General features: G+C 37.5%; 1 pseudogene; it reads left to right on the forward strand.

The window, feature by feature from the left end:
- Positions 1-3,932: 3,932 nt before the first annotated feature.
- On the forward strand, positions 3,933-5,944 carry LOC116404151 (annotated as a pseudogene).
- The last annotated feature ends 11,421 nt before the right edge of the window (positions 5,945-17,365 follow it).

Consider the following 17,365-nt stretch of genomic DNA (forward strand, 5'->3'; position numbering starts at 1 on the left):
CCTAAAAACCCTAAAGCCCTAAAAGCCCTAAAAGCCCAAGCCCTAAGCAATAAAAGCCCAATCTCTAAGCCCTAAGCCCTAAGCCCTAAGTCGTAAGCCGTAAGCTGTAAGCCGTAAGCCGTAAGCTCTAAAAGCACTAAAAGCCCGAAAAGCCCTAAGCCCTAAAAGACCTAAACCCTAAAAGCCCTAAAAGCCCTAAGCCCTAAGCCCTAAAAGCCCTAAGCCCTAAGCACTAAGCCCTAAAAGCCCTAAAAGCCCAAGCCCTAAGCAATAAAAGCCCAAGCCTTAAGCCCTAAGGCGTAAGTCGTAAGCCGTAAGCCGTAAGCCGTAAGCCCTAAAAGCCCTAAAAGCCCTAAAAGCCCGAATAGCCCTAAGCCCTGAAAGACCTAAGACCTAAAAGCCCTAAAAGCCCTAAGCCCTAAGCCCTAAAAGCCCAAAGCCTTATAAGCCATAAGCCCTAAGCGCTAAGCCCTAAAAGCCCTAAAAGCCCTAGGCTCTGAAAGACCTAAGCCCTAAAAGCCCTAAAAGCATTAAGCCCTAAGCCCTAAGCGCCAAGCTGTAAAAGCCGTAAAAGCCAAAAGCCCAAGCCCTAATACCTAAAAGCCCTAAAAGCCCCAAAAATCATAAGCCCTAAAAACCATAAGCCCTAAGCCCTAAGCCCAAGCCCTAAAAGCCATAAGCTTTGAGGCCAGAGCCCTAAGGCTTGAGCCCTGAGCCCTGAGCCCTAAGCCCTGAAGCTTGAGCCTTGATTCTTGAGCCCTGAGGCCTGAGCCCTGAGCTCTAAAAGCCCTAAGCCCAAAGCGCCCTAAAAGCCCAAAGCCCAAAGTGCTCTAAAAGGCCTAAGCCCCAAGCCCTAAAAGCCCAAAGCCCAAGGCCTAAAACCTAAAAGCCCTAAGCGCCCTAAAAGCCCTAAAAGTCCTAAAAGCCCAAAGCCCAAGCCCTAAAAGCCCTAAAAGCCCTAAGCCCTAAACCCTAAAACCTAAAAGCCCAAAGCCCTAAACCCTAAAAGCCCTAAGCCCTAAAAGCCCTAAAAGCCCTAAGCCCTAAGCTCCCTAAAAGCCCAAAGCCCAAGCCTAAAACCCCTAAAAGCCCTAAGCCCTAAGCCCTAAAAGCCCTAAGCCCTAAACGCCCTAAAAGCCTTAAAAGCCCAAGCCCAAGCCCAAGCCCTAAGAGCCCTAAAAGCCCTAAAAGCCAAAGCCCTAAGAGCCCTAAAAGCCCTAAGAGCTAAGCCCTAAGCCCTAAAAGCCCTAAGCCCTAAACGTCCTAAAAGCCCTAAAAGCTCTAAACGCCCTAAAAGCCCTAAGCCCTAAGCCCTAAGCCCAAAGCCCCAAGTCCTAAGCCCTAAACCCTAAGCCTTAAGCCCTAAGCCCTAAAAGCCCTAAGCCCTAAGCCCTAAAACCCAAGGCCCCAAAGCCCCAAGCCCTCAAAGCCCCAAGCCCAAGCCCTCAAGCCCTAAAACCCTAAAACCCTAAACCCCAAACCCCTTGTAACGTAGTTTCTTCAAGGAAGCTTGCTTGCAAAGATCCCAAGTTTGGTTATATTTCAGTTCCTTTTATTCCTACAAAAAGAAAACAAGAATTTCCATCGAATTTTATTAAATAGGTTAAACTAAAAATTTTAGAAAAATGAGCAGAATTGTTTAAGCTCGGTTGCATTTTCTAAGTATCACTTATCTTATAAAAACAACATAACAAATATTCAATACAAGTTCATAAGTCATAACCTAGCAAAAAGTTCAAAAATTTTTAAAACGACACTCCAAAACCCAAAATGTCAAGTGTGTAACTGCAACGAACTTAGTTTTATACAAACCTAACAAGTATTCAAAACACGTATAAGCTTTCAAACAACCTAACAACGCTTAAGTGTAAGTTTATAACTCATAACTTACCAAAAATTTCAAAAAGTGTGAAAAAAAATCTTTCAAGACTCAAAATGGCAACCATGGCTGTATGTAAAACTAACTTAGTTTGTAACAACCTAAAAGGTGTTCAAAAAATGTTTAAGTATCACTCGAACTTTAAAAACGACCTAATAATGCTTTAGTGTTACTTCATAACTCATAACCTACCAAAAAGTTCAAAAAATGTAGAAAAAGCACTCCAAAATCCAAAATGGCAACCAAGTGTGTAAGTGCAACAAACTTAGTCTCAACTTTAAAATTAGTGCGAGTTGGGAAATGTATTAACTCAAGCATGATGTACAAACTTGAAACGACTTAAATATTTATTCACCATCACATAAAAACAGTAATTAAATATAGATAACATGTGTAAATAAAGGGAGAATCACCTTTCTAGCAGTAGCTTTAGAGTAAGACCAAACACCATCCTCCTACTTGTAAATCTGCTCGATTGTCTACTTTGTTCTACACTCGTCATTTCACCGTCTCAGGCCATCCATTGAATTGGCCACCCAGCCTTGGCATACAAGAGTATGTCTCAGCCTGTTAACAAATACCACTAAAACTAAGCAAGACAAAGAAAAAAGTTTTCAAAAAATTACCTAACTTTTAGGTCTTCATGTGACCTTTAAGTTCTTCTGTCTTCTCCTTCAACTCTTTGACAGATTGCTGAAATTATGTGTTTCTGCAATGTTTACCAGAACATGAAAGATTCGTTACGACAAATAAATACCATGAAGAAATAGTAAAACAGTCAATACAAGAAGAAAAAAGTTCACTTGAAAACGAACTAAAACAGTATCACTTCAACAAAATGTGTCTAAGTATCACTTGAACTTTCAAAACGACCTAAAACAGCTTACGTGTAGGTTCGTAACTCACAACCTACGAAATAAAGTTCAAATAGTGTGAAAAAAGCACTACAAGGCCCAAAATGGCTACCAAGTGTGTGAGTGCAACAAACTTAGTTCAAACCAACCTAAAACGTGCTCAAAATGTGTCTAGGTATTACTTGAGTTTTCAAAACGACCTAGCAAATCCTAAATGTAATTCGTAACTCATAATCTACCAAAAAGGTTGAAAAAAGCATTTCAAGACCAAAAATGACAACCAAGTGCAAAACTCAATCTAACCTAAAATGTATTCAAAACGTGTGTACGTATCACTTAAACTTTCAAAACGACCAAACAATGCTTAAGTGTAAGTCTGTAACTCACAACCTACCAAAATTTGAAAAAGTGTAAAAAAAGCACTTCAAGACCCAAAACGGCAACGAAGTATGTAAGTGCAACGGACTTAGTTTTCAAGCCAAATTTAACAAGTAGTCAAAACACGTATAAGATTTCAAACAACCAAACAATACTTAAGCGTAAGTTTATAACTCATAACTTACCAAAAATTTCAAAAAGTGTGAAAAAGAATCTTTCAAGACTCAAAATGGCAACCATGGTTGTATGTAAAACTAACTTAGTTTGTAACAACCTAAAAGGTGTTCAAAAAATGTTTAAGTATCGACCTAATAATGCTTTAGTCCCTGGATTAGCATTTTGAGATGCTAGCTTCAAGTGGATTCCTAGGCATTGTTCAAGTTCGGTGATGGTTGAAGAATAGCATTTTGGAATGATTTTTGGGCAGATGTTGTTCATTTTCAAGATCGTTTTGATTGTCTTTGAACTCTAATAATGGAGATGTAAAGGAGTTTTGAGACTCTTTCACTACTTCATGGGCTCTAAATTTCAGGAGACTTCTAAAAGTTGAAAAAATAGATGAATTTCAAGTCTCCCAAAATAAAAGAACCTAGAAATCAGAATCAAATGGGAAGTTTTTGGTTCATTCATTAGTCAACCATATCTCCATTGCCTCTCAAATTGAAAAACATTTATACTCGACAATTTGGAAGACAAAAAGCCCTAGAAGAGTGAATATCACGCTTTGGAGAAAGTGAAATGGACTATGAACTGTGCAGAAGTTTTGCAAATGAAACCTTCCTCTCACAGTTTATCTCCTCATATTTGCCCCTTGTGTTTGCATGCTTTATAATTTACTTTCTGTTGTGATCCCATCTTCTCTTGGTGAAATTCACCTTTTGAGTTATGTTGATTTTTCTAGAAACAAGCTTTCTGGTTTTGTTCCTGAAACTTTGGCTAATCTTTCACGGTTGACGCAATTGTTGCTTTATGGAAACCATCTCTCCGGAACAATCCCACCAAGTTTTGGAAAATGTAACAACCTGGATTTTTTGGACCTTTCTAGCAATCAAATTTCTGGTGCTATACCAAGTGAAATTGCTGTTAGAAGCATGAAATTTTATTTGAATCTATCTAGAAACCATTTACATGGACCTTTGCCATTGGAGCTTAGTAAAATGGATATGATCCGTGCAATTGATTTGTCCTCAAACAATCTTTCAGGCCCAATTCCATCTCAACTTAGAAACTGCATTGCGTTAGAATATTTAAATTTATCTGATAACTCCTTTGATGGGTCTTTACCATTTTCCATTGGCCAACTTCTTAATCTTCGAACACTTGATGTTTCATTCAACCAATTGAATGGGAACATTCCAGATTCTCTTCAGACATCTTCAACTCTCAAGCAGCTCAACATTTCTTTTAACAAATTTTCAGGTCGAGTACCAGATAAGGGAGTATTTTCATGGCTGACAATGTATTCTTTCCTTGGAAATAATGATCTTTGTGGCTCAATCATAGGCTTGCCAAAGTGTAGGGAAAGACACAAGTTTTATAAGTTGCTGCCAATTCTCTTGTGTTCATCTGTAGCTTTTGTGCTTTGCATTGTTGGGATTGTCTTCGCACTCAGGTCAAAAACGAGATTGAATATTTCAATTTTGAATCGAAGGGGTTTTGAAGAATGTGAAGAACAAATTAACGAAAGGAAGGAGATGAAATATCCAAGAATATCATACAAACAACTTCTGGATGCCACTGATGGTTTCAGCTCTTTTAACTTGATTGGTTCAGGAAGATTTGGAGAAGTTTACAAGGGAATTTTACCTGATAAGACAAAGATTGCTGTCAAAGTCTTGAAACCAATTAGAGTAGGTGGTGAAATCTCAGGAAGCTTCAAAAGAGAATGTCAAGTGTTGAAAAGAACAAGGCATAGAAATTTGATTAGGATCATAACCACTTGCAGCAGACCAGATTTCAATGCTCTTGTTCTTCCATTGATGTCAAATGGCAGCTTGGAAAGCAATCTTTATCCTAACAATCGAGGATCGAGCATTCATAAAACGGATTTGGTTCAATTGGTTAGCATTTGCTGTGCTGTAGCTCAAGGTGTGGCTTATTTACATCATCACTCACCAATTAGAGTGGTGCATTGTGATATTAAACCAAGCAACATTCTTCTTGATGATGACATGACTGCTTTGGTCACTGATTTCGGAATTTCGGGACTGGTCATTGAGGGAGAAACTAACAACAATATTTCTTCTCATCGGAGCGAGTCAATCTCCTTCAGTTCAACTCATGGTTTGTTATGTGGATCTGTTGGCTACATAGCTCCAGGTGAATGAATAAACAGTCTATTTGAACTCAACACATTACCTTGTTCCTTTTAACCAGCTATTAGGCCATGGTTATAGTTAATCTTGTTAATATTTATCAATTTTTTTTTTTTTTTGTCTTTGGAAATGCAGAATATGGATTAGGAGAACGTGCTTCAACTGAAGGAGATGTGTTTAGTTTTGGAGTTCTTCTGTTAGAAGTTGTGACAAGAAAGCGTCCAACTGATCTTGATTTCCAACAAGGGGCAGGCCTTCATGAATGGGTTAAAAGTCACTACCCTCATAAAATTGACGACATAGTTGATGAAGCAATGGTAAGATACGACCTTTGAAAACCAAAAATTGCAAAAAAAATTCCTAAACTGCGACGTGAAGTTATATCTAAGTTGCTCGAGCTCGGTATCATGTGCACGCAGTACACTCCATCGTTGTGTTTGGAAACTTTGGCAGAGTTGTGTTTGGAAATTACAATGATGTTTAGCAAAGATGTTTACAATAATAAAACTATAACATAAATGTTTCATAGTGTTGGAAGAAATTATAGCAATTCATTGCAAATAAGATGCAATACCTTGATTTTATGGTTAAAGGTTCCAATTGTTTTTTCTTTTTAAGCTCTTATTTAGATGGGATTCACCTGTTACAAGTTGAAATGTGAGTTGGAAAAATTGGACAAGAAGTTATAACCTTACACGAAAATGATCCTTATAGAAAGAACTAACTTGATTCAAGCAAAATATCTTCAAGAACTAAATTGCAATTACACGAATACTTATTAACACAAATAAACAAATGAGAAAACAAATTCTTATTAGTAAAACACATGAAATACAACATGATAACAAGACAGAGATGCAACATATGCTTAAACATACAAATCAGAAAAGAAGTTGATTCTTGGCAACAAAGTAAAATAAATACAAAGCATAATAAATTTCTATGACCATTAGGACTCTGTAGTGAAATGCCTACTTTCGACATAAGCATTTCATCAAATTTCATCTAAAGCGGAGAGGTTGCCCATGCAAGCTTTGATACCAGGCAATCTCGACAAGCATTTTACTTGACCTAAGCGATTGGCTTGACTCCCTCTTTTTTTTTCTCCCTCTCTCTCTACCGGCTGCCGTGCTAGGTGAAGAACTATAAGGACCTACTAGGTGAGGTCGGGTTTTGCTTAGGCAAGAAAAGCGGAGAGGATCCCCACGAAAACTCAAAAACCGGGGGATTTCGACGCGCATTTTACATGACCTAAGTGGCTGGCTTGGCTCTCTCTTTTCTTTCTCTCCCTCTCTACCGGTTGTCATGCTGGGTGAAAAACTCTAAGGACCTACTAGGCGGGGGTCGGGTTTTGCACAGGCAAGAAAAGCGGAGAGGTTCCCCATGAAAACTCTGAAACCGGGGGATCTCGGCGCGCATTTTACTTGACCTAAGCGATTGGCTTGGCTCCCTCTTTTTTATTCTCCCTCTCTACAGGCTGTCATGCTGGGTGAAGAACTCTAAGGACCTACTAGGCGTAGTTGGGTTTTGCTTCAGCAAGAAAAGCGGAAAGGATCCCCACGAAAACTTTGAAACAGGGGGATATCAGCGCGCATTTTACTTGACCTAAGCGGCTGGCTTGGCTCCCTCTTTTTTTCTCTCTCCCTCTCTACCGGCTGCCATGCATGGTGAAGAAATCTAAGGACCTACTAGGCGGGGGTCAGGTTTTTCTTAGGCAAGAAAAGCGGAGAGGATCCCCACGAAAACTCTAAAACCGAGGGATTTCGGTGCACATTTTACTTGACCTAAGCGGCTGGCTTGGCTCCCTCTTTTTTTTTTCTCTCCCTCTCCACAGTCTGTCATGCTGGGTAAAGAACTCTAAGGACCTACTAGGCGGGGTCGGGTTTTGCTTAGGCAAGAAAAGCGGAGAGGATCTCCACGAAAACTCTAAAACCAAGGGATCTCGGCGCGCATTTTACTTGACCTAAGCGGCTGGCTTGGCTCCCTCTTTTTTTTTTCTCTCCCTCTCTACAGTCTGTCATGCTGGGTAAAGAACTCTAAGGACCTACTAGGCGGGGTCGGGTTTTGCTTAGGCAAGAAAAGCGGAGAGGATCTCCACGAAAACTCTAAAACCGAGGGATCTCGGCGCGCATTTTACTTGACCTAAGCGGCTGGCTCCCTCTTTTTTTTTTTCTCTCCCTCTCTACAGTCTGTCATGCTGGGTAAAGAACTCTAAGGACCTACTAGGCGGGGTCGGGTTTTGCTTAGGCAAGAAAAGCGGAGAGGATCCCCACGAAAACTATGAAATCGGGGGATCTCGGCGCGCATTTTACTTGACCTAAGCGGCTGGCTTGGCTCCCTTTTTTTTTTCTCTCTCCCACTCTACAGGTTGCCATGCTGGGTGAAGAACTCTAAGGACCTACTAGGCGCGGTTGGGTTTTGCTTAGCCAAGAAAAGCGGAGAGGATCCCTACGAAAACTCTGAAACCAGGGGATCTCGACGCACATTTTACTTGACCTAAGCGGCTGGCTTGGCTCCCTCTTTTTCTTTCTCTCTCCTCTCTACCGGCTGCCATGCTGGGTGAAGAAACTCTAAGGACCTACTAGGCGGGATCGGGTTTTGCTTAGGCAAGTAAAAGCGGAGAGGATCCCCACGAAAACTCTGAAACCGGGGGATCTCGCCGCGCATTTTACTTGACCTAAGCGGCTGGCTTGGCTCCCTCTTTTTTTCTCTCTCCCTCTCTACCGGCTGCCATGCATGGTGAAGAAATCTAAGGACCTACTAAGTGGGATCGGGTTTTGCTTAGGCAAGAAGCGGAGAGGATCCTCACGAAAACTCGGAAACCGGGGGGATCTCGGCGCGCATTTTACTTGACCTAAGCGGCTGGCTTGGCTCCCTCTTTTTTTTCTCCCTCCCTCTCTACAGGCTGCCATGCTGGGTGAAAAACTCTAAGGACCTACTAGGTGGGGGTCGGGTTTTGCTTAGGCAAGGAAAGCGGAGAGGATCTCCACGAAAACTCAAAAACCGGGGGATCTCGGCGCACATTTTACTTTACCTAAGCGGTTGGCTTGGCTTCCTCTTTTTTTTCTCTCTCCCTCTCTACAGTCTGCCATGCTGGGTGAAGAACTCTAAGGACCTACTAGGCGGGGTCGGGTTTTGCTTAGGCAAGAAAAGCGGAGAGGATCCCCACGAAAACTCTGAAACCGGGGGATCTCGGCGCGCATTTTACTTGACCTAAGCGGCTGGCTTGGCTCCCTCTTTTTTTTTCTCTCCCTCTCTACAGGCTGCCATGCTGGGTGAAGAACTCTAAGGACCTACTAGGCGGGGTCGGGTTTTGCTTAGGCAAGAAAAGCGGAGAGGATCCCCACGAAAACTCTGAAACCGGGGGATCTCGTCGCGTATTTTACTTGACCTAAGCGGTTGGCTTGGCTCCCTCTTTTTTTTTTTTCTCTCCCTCTCTTCAGGCTGTCATGCTGGGTGAAGAACTCTAAGGACCTACTAGGCGTAGTCGGGTTTTGCTTCGGCAAGTTAAGCGGAGAGGATCCCCACGAAAACATTGAAACCGGGTGATCTCAGCGCGCATTTTACTTGACCTAAGCGGCTGGCTTGGCTCCCTCTTTTTTTTTCTCTCTTCCTCTCTACCGGCTGCCATGCTTGGTGAAGAAATCTAAGGACCTACTAGGCGGGATCGGGTTTTGCTTAGGCAAGAAAAGCGGAGAGGATCCCCACGAAAACTCTGAAACCGGGGGATCTCGGCGCGCATTTTACTTGACCTAAGCGGCTGGCTTGGCTCCCTCTTTTTTTTCTCTCTCCCTCTCTACCGGCTGCCATGCTGGGTGAAAAACTCTAAGGACCTACTAGGTTGGGATCGGGTTTTGCTTAGGCAAGAAAAGCGGAGAGGATCCCTACGAAAACTCTGAAACCAGGGGATCTCGACGTGCATTTTACTTGACCTAAGCGGCTGGCTTGGCTCCCTCTTTTTTTCTCTCTCCCTCTCTACCGGCTGCCATGCTGGGTGAAGAACTCTAAGGACCTACTAGGCGGGGGCGGGTTTTGCTTAGGCAAGAAAAGCGGAGAGGATCCCCACGAAAACTCTGAAACCGGGGATCTCGGCGCGCATTTTACTTGACCTAAGCGGCTGGCTTGGCTCCCTCTTTTTTTTCTCTCTCCCTCTCTACAGGCTGCCATGCTGTGGTGAAGAACTCTAAGGACCTACTAGGCGGGGTCGGGTTTTGCTTAGGCAAGAAAAGCGGAGAGGATCCCCACGAAAACTCTGAAACCGGGGGATCTCGACGCGCATTTTACTTGACCTAAGCGGCTGGCTTGGCTCCCTCTTTTTTTTGTCTCTCCCTCCCTACCGGCTGCCATGCTGGGTGAAGAACTCTAAGGACCCACTAGGCGGGGGTCGGGTTTTGCAACCCTAAGCAGCTTGGTCGTCTTGTTTTGTTTTTATCGGCTGTTATGTTGGGTGAAGAACTTTAAGAATTTGCCGACTCTGCTTTCTACTTGATCTAACAATCATATTTTGCTTTCAAACAATATTATACAAATGTGTATGTCCAAAATAGGGATTTAAAATTAATATAAAAAAGGCATTAGAATATGGCAAAAAAGGGGGATTAAAATTGAGATAAAAAAGACAACCGCACATATTATTATGTACATAATTCACAATATTCAAAAAATGAACCAAGTGTTCTACTCATATCTAAGCTATCAATATATGCATTTTCAACATATGTAACATATTCATATAACAAGTACAATCACAAATCCGAGCTCCGTTCTCATGGGTTAGGCATACATGCTTTTTTATACTAAAAAGCGAAGTAGACATGGTACTTATTCTAAGCATAGAGCATTTCAAAAGTTTCTAAATTTTGACATTTTTAGCAAAATTTGCAAAATGAAAATTTCCCAAAGAACATGGAATGTGCAAGGCTACAACCCCACCCCCCACTTAAAAATTTGCATTGTCCTGAAAGCATTTTAAGCAAGATTCTACGGATGGAAGAAAAAAAAAAGGAGAACAGAAGACCTCCCCTTCTAACCTAGTTTCTTCATGGAAGCTTGCTTGCAAAGATCCCAACTTTGGTTATATTTCATTTTCTTTTATTCCTACAAAAAGAAAACAAGAATTTCCATCGAATTTTATTAAAGAGGTTAAACTAAAAATTTTAAAAAAATGTGCAGAATTGTTTAAGCTCGGTTGCATTTTCTAAGCATCACTTGAATTATTAAAACGACCTAACAAATATTCAATACAAGTTCGTAATTCATAACCTACCAAAAAGTTCAAAAGATTGTTGTAGGTGTTCCACCAAACCTTTTGTAAATTACACACATCAATAAACTTACTTCTTATGGGGGGCAAGAAACTATGTTTTAGAGACAGATGGCTCTAGAGCACACAAACACTCTCCATCTCACTCTCTATCTGCCCTGTATCCAATTTAATCCAGCATTCATTTGGGGTATTGTAGGTTCATATTAAAAAATAGTCATTCATGTTGTGATGCAAATGCCCTTTTTATGTATCTAAAACTAAAATCACGAAAATCTTCGTGGACATGCAAAGCACAACAAACTGAATTTTCATGGGAAGCCTTTGCTAACAAAATGGTAGACAATAACTACTCAGACAAGAGAGAATGACTATAATTAATTAACAGAAGTACAAATCAATATAGGTGCACAACCACCAAGCCCCCAACAAAAGGAACAATAAACTTCATTAACAAAAGAAAGGTAGTATCATAACTATCCTTACCTTGTTATCGAAGAAGATACCTTGGCTCTGGAAAGCCCGATGCTCTGCCTTACAAACGTTCAATTACCTCAGTACTGTAGTGTTTCTTCAAAGTTTGGGAATCTACCCAAAACATAAAAATATATATTACAACTTGAAAACCTCCATGTCAGAAACTTTACTTTAATTATCAAACCAGATGCTATGCAAGAATTAGTTAGCTGAAATACAACATAAATAGTAATGATATTCTTTGGGGAGGGGATAAAAGCATCTTTCATCTTAGAAATAAGCTTAGCAATGAGCACTAACCTTTATATAAGAAGTTAACACTGGTTTGATTACTTCATAAACTTCAGCTTCGAAATCTGGTAAAGAGAAAGACCTAATCCATAATGTTAAAGAGGAAAAGACCAAGTCAGATTCCTTTATTCGAACAGGTTAGTATCACAGCTCTAAAGGAAAAAACTTACGGACCTCTACGACGAATTTCCTTGAATGATGTAGCAGCATCTGACTCTTGAAACACAGTTTTATTTATGCTGTGAAAAATAAGATTGATAAATAAAACTTTCGGCTACAATTAGCCACATAAACATAAAGCTGTGACAGGAAAACAAAAGCTAACAGATAATTAACTATACAGTTTGTAGGCAAAATACCAAATAGCCCATAATCAAGATCACAACTAAAGCAAACAATAATGTGTAGTTTATCATTTCCAACCAAATAATTCAATAACAAATAAGGTCAAATGGCCAAATAATATGCCCTTTCACATAAATATTTACTCCTGAATATTTTGAAGGATAATGTTATCTCTTCTCTCCCACATTTCACAAAAATTCTTTTACATATTATATTTTTTTTACATATTCCTATTGAAGAATCTCATTTGAGCATTTTGTGGTCAATTTGACTTGAAAGAAACGACAGAACTTTCAATAAGAAAGAAGCAAGAAGCAAGATGCCCAGTTTTTTTTAACTGCTGTTTTTCTCTTTTTCTTTTTCTTTAACTTGCTGTAAATTGGAGATGTTTTCCATAACTACTTCGGCTTATGTAATTTACCTTCTCCCTAAATGCAACCATAAATCAAACAAACTAAATGAATAAATTTACACCACAGAAATCCATCCTATGAAGATTACAGCGGAGAAAGATGGGACAAGGATAAAGCATAGGAAGAACAAATACCCCATGTTGAGTAAACTGATAAAAAATACTTTGTCTTGAGAGTAATATATCCCGAACCAATTTTCTGCCAGCCATTAAGATTTACCCACTGCAACTCTACACACAAATATTTTCTTATAAACAATAATTAACTATAACTACTTCGGCTTATGTAATTTACCTTCTCCCTAAATGCAACCATGAATCAAACAAACTAAATGAATAAATTTACACCACAGAAATCCATCCTATGAAGACTACAGCGGAGAAAGATGGGATAAGGATAAAGCATAGAAAGAACAAATACCTCATGTTGAGTAAACTGATAAAAAATACTTTGTCTTGAGAGAGTAATATATCCCGAACCAATTTTCTGCCAGCCATTAAGATTTACCCACTGCAACTCTGCACACAAATATTTTCTTATAAACAATAATTAACACAATCTAATTGGTATCTTATGGATATAAAAGACAGCATGGATCCATATTGGAAGGATTTCAAATTATTCTACGAACAAAGAATTTGGAAGGATTTGTGATCAACTAAGGAGCTCTCGACTTTCTCCGCTGGAATTTACCTTCCTTGGGTACTTATCGACCAGAGACTAGAAGTAGTTGTGCTCTTCGTCCATAGTAGTCATCCAACCAGCAAGGGAAAGACCACGATGCGTAGTGGAATAGGAAAAAGAGCGTCCAACACAACTTTCGTGTCACCAGAAATCCTTTTTCCTTTATTGGTAGACCGAAAAGGCTTTGTCAAGCAGGCATGAGAAGAAGATGATGGTCGTGAATCGACATTTGAGAAAGTATTAGAAATCCGGCTACTTCTTTATAACTAAACTCATTATTTAAAAGGTTTAGGGCTTAGAGTTAGTGAAGAAAAGCCCATTTAAAATATATTTGAATTTTTGTGATAAAGCCCATTTAAAACCCAAAACAATTTCTTTATAACTAAAACAAATATTTTGTTTTTAAAATTTAGACTAAAACAATCAAATTTTATTGCAAAAATCGAGATAAAATTTTCAGTAATGATAAAGCAAAAGAAATATATATTTTTTTCAAATAATTATAATCCAAAATTTTTAAGAAATGTGAAATTTCATTTAATAAGATAAAAATAATTGTGAACATTTGTTTCCAACTTTGGCAATGGATGAAAGTATTATAAATTGAAAATAATTGTTAGACATGCATGTTAGCCGTCACCACAAACCAATCCAATTTTTCATTCAAAAATGTTGAATTTATAATTAATGGTTCTCGAAACATTCATACAATTTTTTTTTAATTTAACTTACTTAATTTGAGTTTTCTTACGATGTTCATGTCGATATTATACGAAAAATTGCCTTAAATGATAAAATTGCTGAAGATATTCACAAATATAACAAAGTTTTACCGTCTATTAGTTAGTGATAGAACATGTACTAGTGGTCTATCAATTATACTCTATGGTTTTAGTTTAGTGGTTATTTATCAAGCTCCTAATAAATTAAATAGTGATTTAACAAATATAATGTAAAAAAATATTCCAAGAATAACTTTGGAGTATCACTTGAATTTTCAAAACGACCTAACAATGTTAAACTATAAGCTCATAACTCATAACCTATAAAAAAAGAAGTACAGATAAAACAAAAAAACTATTTAAATCTTGAAAAATGAAAATGAGAAAAAAATGAAAAGAGAAGAAACAAATTTTTAATTTTTAAAAGTTGATTTAAAATCATTTGATTTCTTTAAATTCAACAACATAAACATAAAATGATTTGATTTTGAATTTATCACACCTTACGAATATTTTTCAAATTTCAAATCAAGAGATACTAAGTTTGTTGACCTTACCCACTTGATTGCCATTTTGGGATTTGTTTAAGACTAAGTTTGTTTCACTTGCATACTTGGTTGTCGTTTTAGGTCTCAAAGTGCATTTTTCACGCATTTTGAACTTTTTTTTTAAATGGGCTTTATAAAAAATAATTCAAATGGAATTGGCAGATGGCTGAGGGTTTTCGTGAAACGTGGGAGAGAAGCAATAAGAATATGGATGTCTTAGTGGTCATAGAAATTTATAATGTTGGTTTTTGGTTGAAATTTTTTCTATTATTTACTTTATTGAACACACACGAGCACCCGTACATCTGGATTTGTAATCCTTGCTCTCTGTGCATAATTCTTACAAGTCATTGAAATTGTCAGACTTATTGACTGTTGTGAGCAACACTTCGAAGAGAAAATCTTTGTTGCCAGAAAACAATTTCTTTTATGATGTGTATTTTAAGTATATGTTGCATCTCTATCTTGTTATCATGTTGTATTTCATTGTACTCATTGGTCTAATTTGCATTTTTTATTGGTTACATGTGTTTTACTAATAAGAATTTGTTTCCTCGTTTTTTTATTTGTGTTAATAAGTGTTCGTGTAATTGCAGTTTTGTTGAAGATATTTTGCTTGAATAAAGTTAGTTCTTTCTATAAGGATCATTTGCTTGTAAGATTATAACTTCTTGTCCAATTTTTCCAACTCACATTTCAACTTGTAACAGGTGAATCCCTTCTAAATAAGAGCTTAAAAAGAAAAAACAATTAGAACCTTTAACCATAAAATCAAGGTACTGCATCTTATTTGCAATGAATTGCTATAATTTCTTCCAACATTCTATGAAAAATTTACGTTATAGTTTTATTATTGTAAACATCTTTGCTAAACATCATTGTAATTTCCAAACACAACTCTGCCAAAGTTTCCAAGATAGTTCTATAGCAATGAAATGAAAGTGATTCCACAGGCTATCTTGCAAGTGATGTGGAACTCCTTTGCTTTTTTGAATAGTAAGTTGGCCTTCCTCTTTTGTTACGTTTTGTTTTGTTCTTAATACTTGCTTTTATCTTTGCCTATTTCATTCATAGTTGATATATTATATAGTCCTCTTAAATCTACATTTTTTTTTTCTGTTTTACGATTTGCTTGATTTTAATGACTAACTTTGGCGAAATATTGTTGAACAATATTACATGTTTTGCATCTAAACCTCAATTGAAAAGGTTTGTTACCTGTATCATTATAAGGTTTCCATCCATCTTTCTTGTGCCATCGATGAAGTTTTCGCTTAGATCTTTATCTTAGTTTGGCCCTTTAAAATGTTATTCCATACAAGGAAGATCGAAAGTTGTGATTGCCAAGTGTAGATTTGTATTGTATAGTTGCCTTAGTTATTTTTTTAATTATTCTTTTTAGACGTTATTTTCTTTTATAATTAGTTCTCTTTAGTTAGAATTTCTATTAAATTATACTTACCTATTATCAAATCCTTTTTCAGTAATAAGAGAAAATTGAGTTTTTCTCGAATAACAAAAAGTGATTATTTAAGATACTATACTAAAGGGAACACATCCAACTACCATGTTCATAATATTACCTTTGCCGATTGAAAGTCTTGGATTCTTGGTCAACTTTGAATGCAATTTTTTCTTAGTTGATTAATAAATATTAGGGTAAAAGATCTTATATTGTAATGTTGTTTTGCTTCACTTGCATCATACACTAAAACTCAAGAATATATATATATATATATATATATATATATATATTTAGACTTTTGTATGGTAGATTAGGTGTTCTCTTTGAATTGGTGTTGGTATTGGCTTTCTAATTATGATATGATTTTGGGAACCTTTGAATTATATTCTTCAAACTTTCTCTCTTCGATTGAAGCTTATTATATTTTATCGTTGTTAGTATGTTTTTTTTTCTTTCCATTTTTTCCCTTCTAATATTTTTATTTGATATATAATGTGCATAAAAGAGAAAGTAGTTAATGTGTTTTACATTGTTGTGTTGTGCAAAGTTGGTGCAGTTGGTTCAAATATTTAAGATTTGGTGAAGCACTTGGAATAGTCTAAGTTCAAACTTTTAATATGTAGGATAATTTACTTTATAAGAATCATACATTTACCTTTTTTTTTTTTTTTTTTGAAATAGGAAAGAGCCTCTTCATTAAGCTGAAAATGAGTAGACAAGACAAAAGATAATACAAAGAAGCCCTAGGATCAGCTAGTGCACTCGGACATCTCATCTAGGTTGACACCCACTTAGCATTCTCACCATATCGAGACTTAAACCAAAAGACTAAACCAACGATAAGGTTTAGAATAGATCATACAAACTGCCCAATAACTATACAACATAGATTTAAGACCACTAGAAATCCAAAAGAAATAAAATAAGAGTACAGTAGTGGACTAAGAATTAAAAATGAAAGTCGACCAATTATGACTTGTATCTTGTATGGAGAAATCTTTGAAGTCTTTTGAAAGAGAGCATCAAGTAGAAGCATTGGTTCTAGCCATTTCGACTTGAGTTGTCCAAGAGGAAGCTTTATTTTGAAATGTTAGTTGATTATGTTCAAACCAAATTTCTGGTAAAATGGCCTTTACTGCATTTAACCAAATCAATCTTGGTTTCTTCTTGAGAATGGGACATGAAATAAGCTGGAGCACGTTCTCCTAAATCTATAGTCGAAAACCCAATTCAAATGAAGATAGCCAAGTAAGCCAAACCAATACTTCTTTGCATGTAAGCAGGAGAAGAAAATATGATGTAAATCTTCTAAAGCATGCAAACACAAGGGACAAACATGAGGAGATAAACTGTGAGAGGGAGGTTTCATTTGCAAAACTTCTGCACTGTTCATAGTCCATTTTGCATTCTCCAAAGCGTGATATTCACTCTTCTAGGGCTTTTTGTCTTCCAAATTGTCGAGTATAAATGTTTTTCAATTGGGGAGGCAATTGAGAGATGGTTGACTAATGAATGAACCAAAAACTTCCCATTTGATTCTGATTTCTAGGTTCTTTTACTTTGGGAGACTTGAAATTCATCTATTTCTTCAACTTTTAGAAGTCTACTGAAATTTTGAGCCCATGAAGTAGTGGAAGAGTCCCAAAACTCCTTTACATCTCCATTATTAGAGTTCAAAGACAATCGAAACAATCTTGAAAAAGAAATATCTGCCCAAGAATCATTCCAAAA

Source organism: Cucumis sativus, chromosome 1 (genome assembly GCF_000004075.3).
Source record: "Cucumis sativus cultivar 9930 chromosome 1, Cucumber_9930_V3, whole genome shotgun sequence".
NCBI classification, from domain to species: Eukaryota; Viridiplantae; Streptophyta; class Magnoliopsida; order Cucurbitales; family Cucurbitaceae; genus Cucumis; species Cucumis sativus.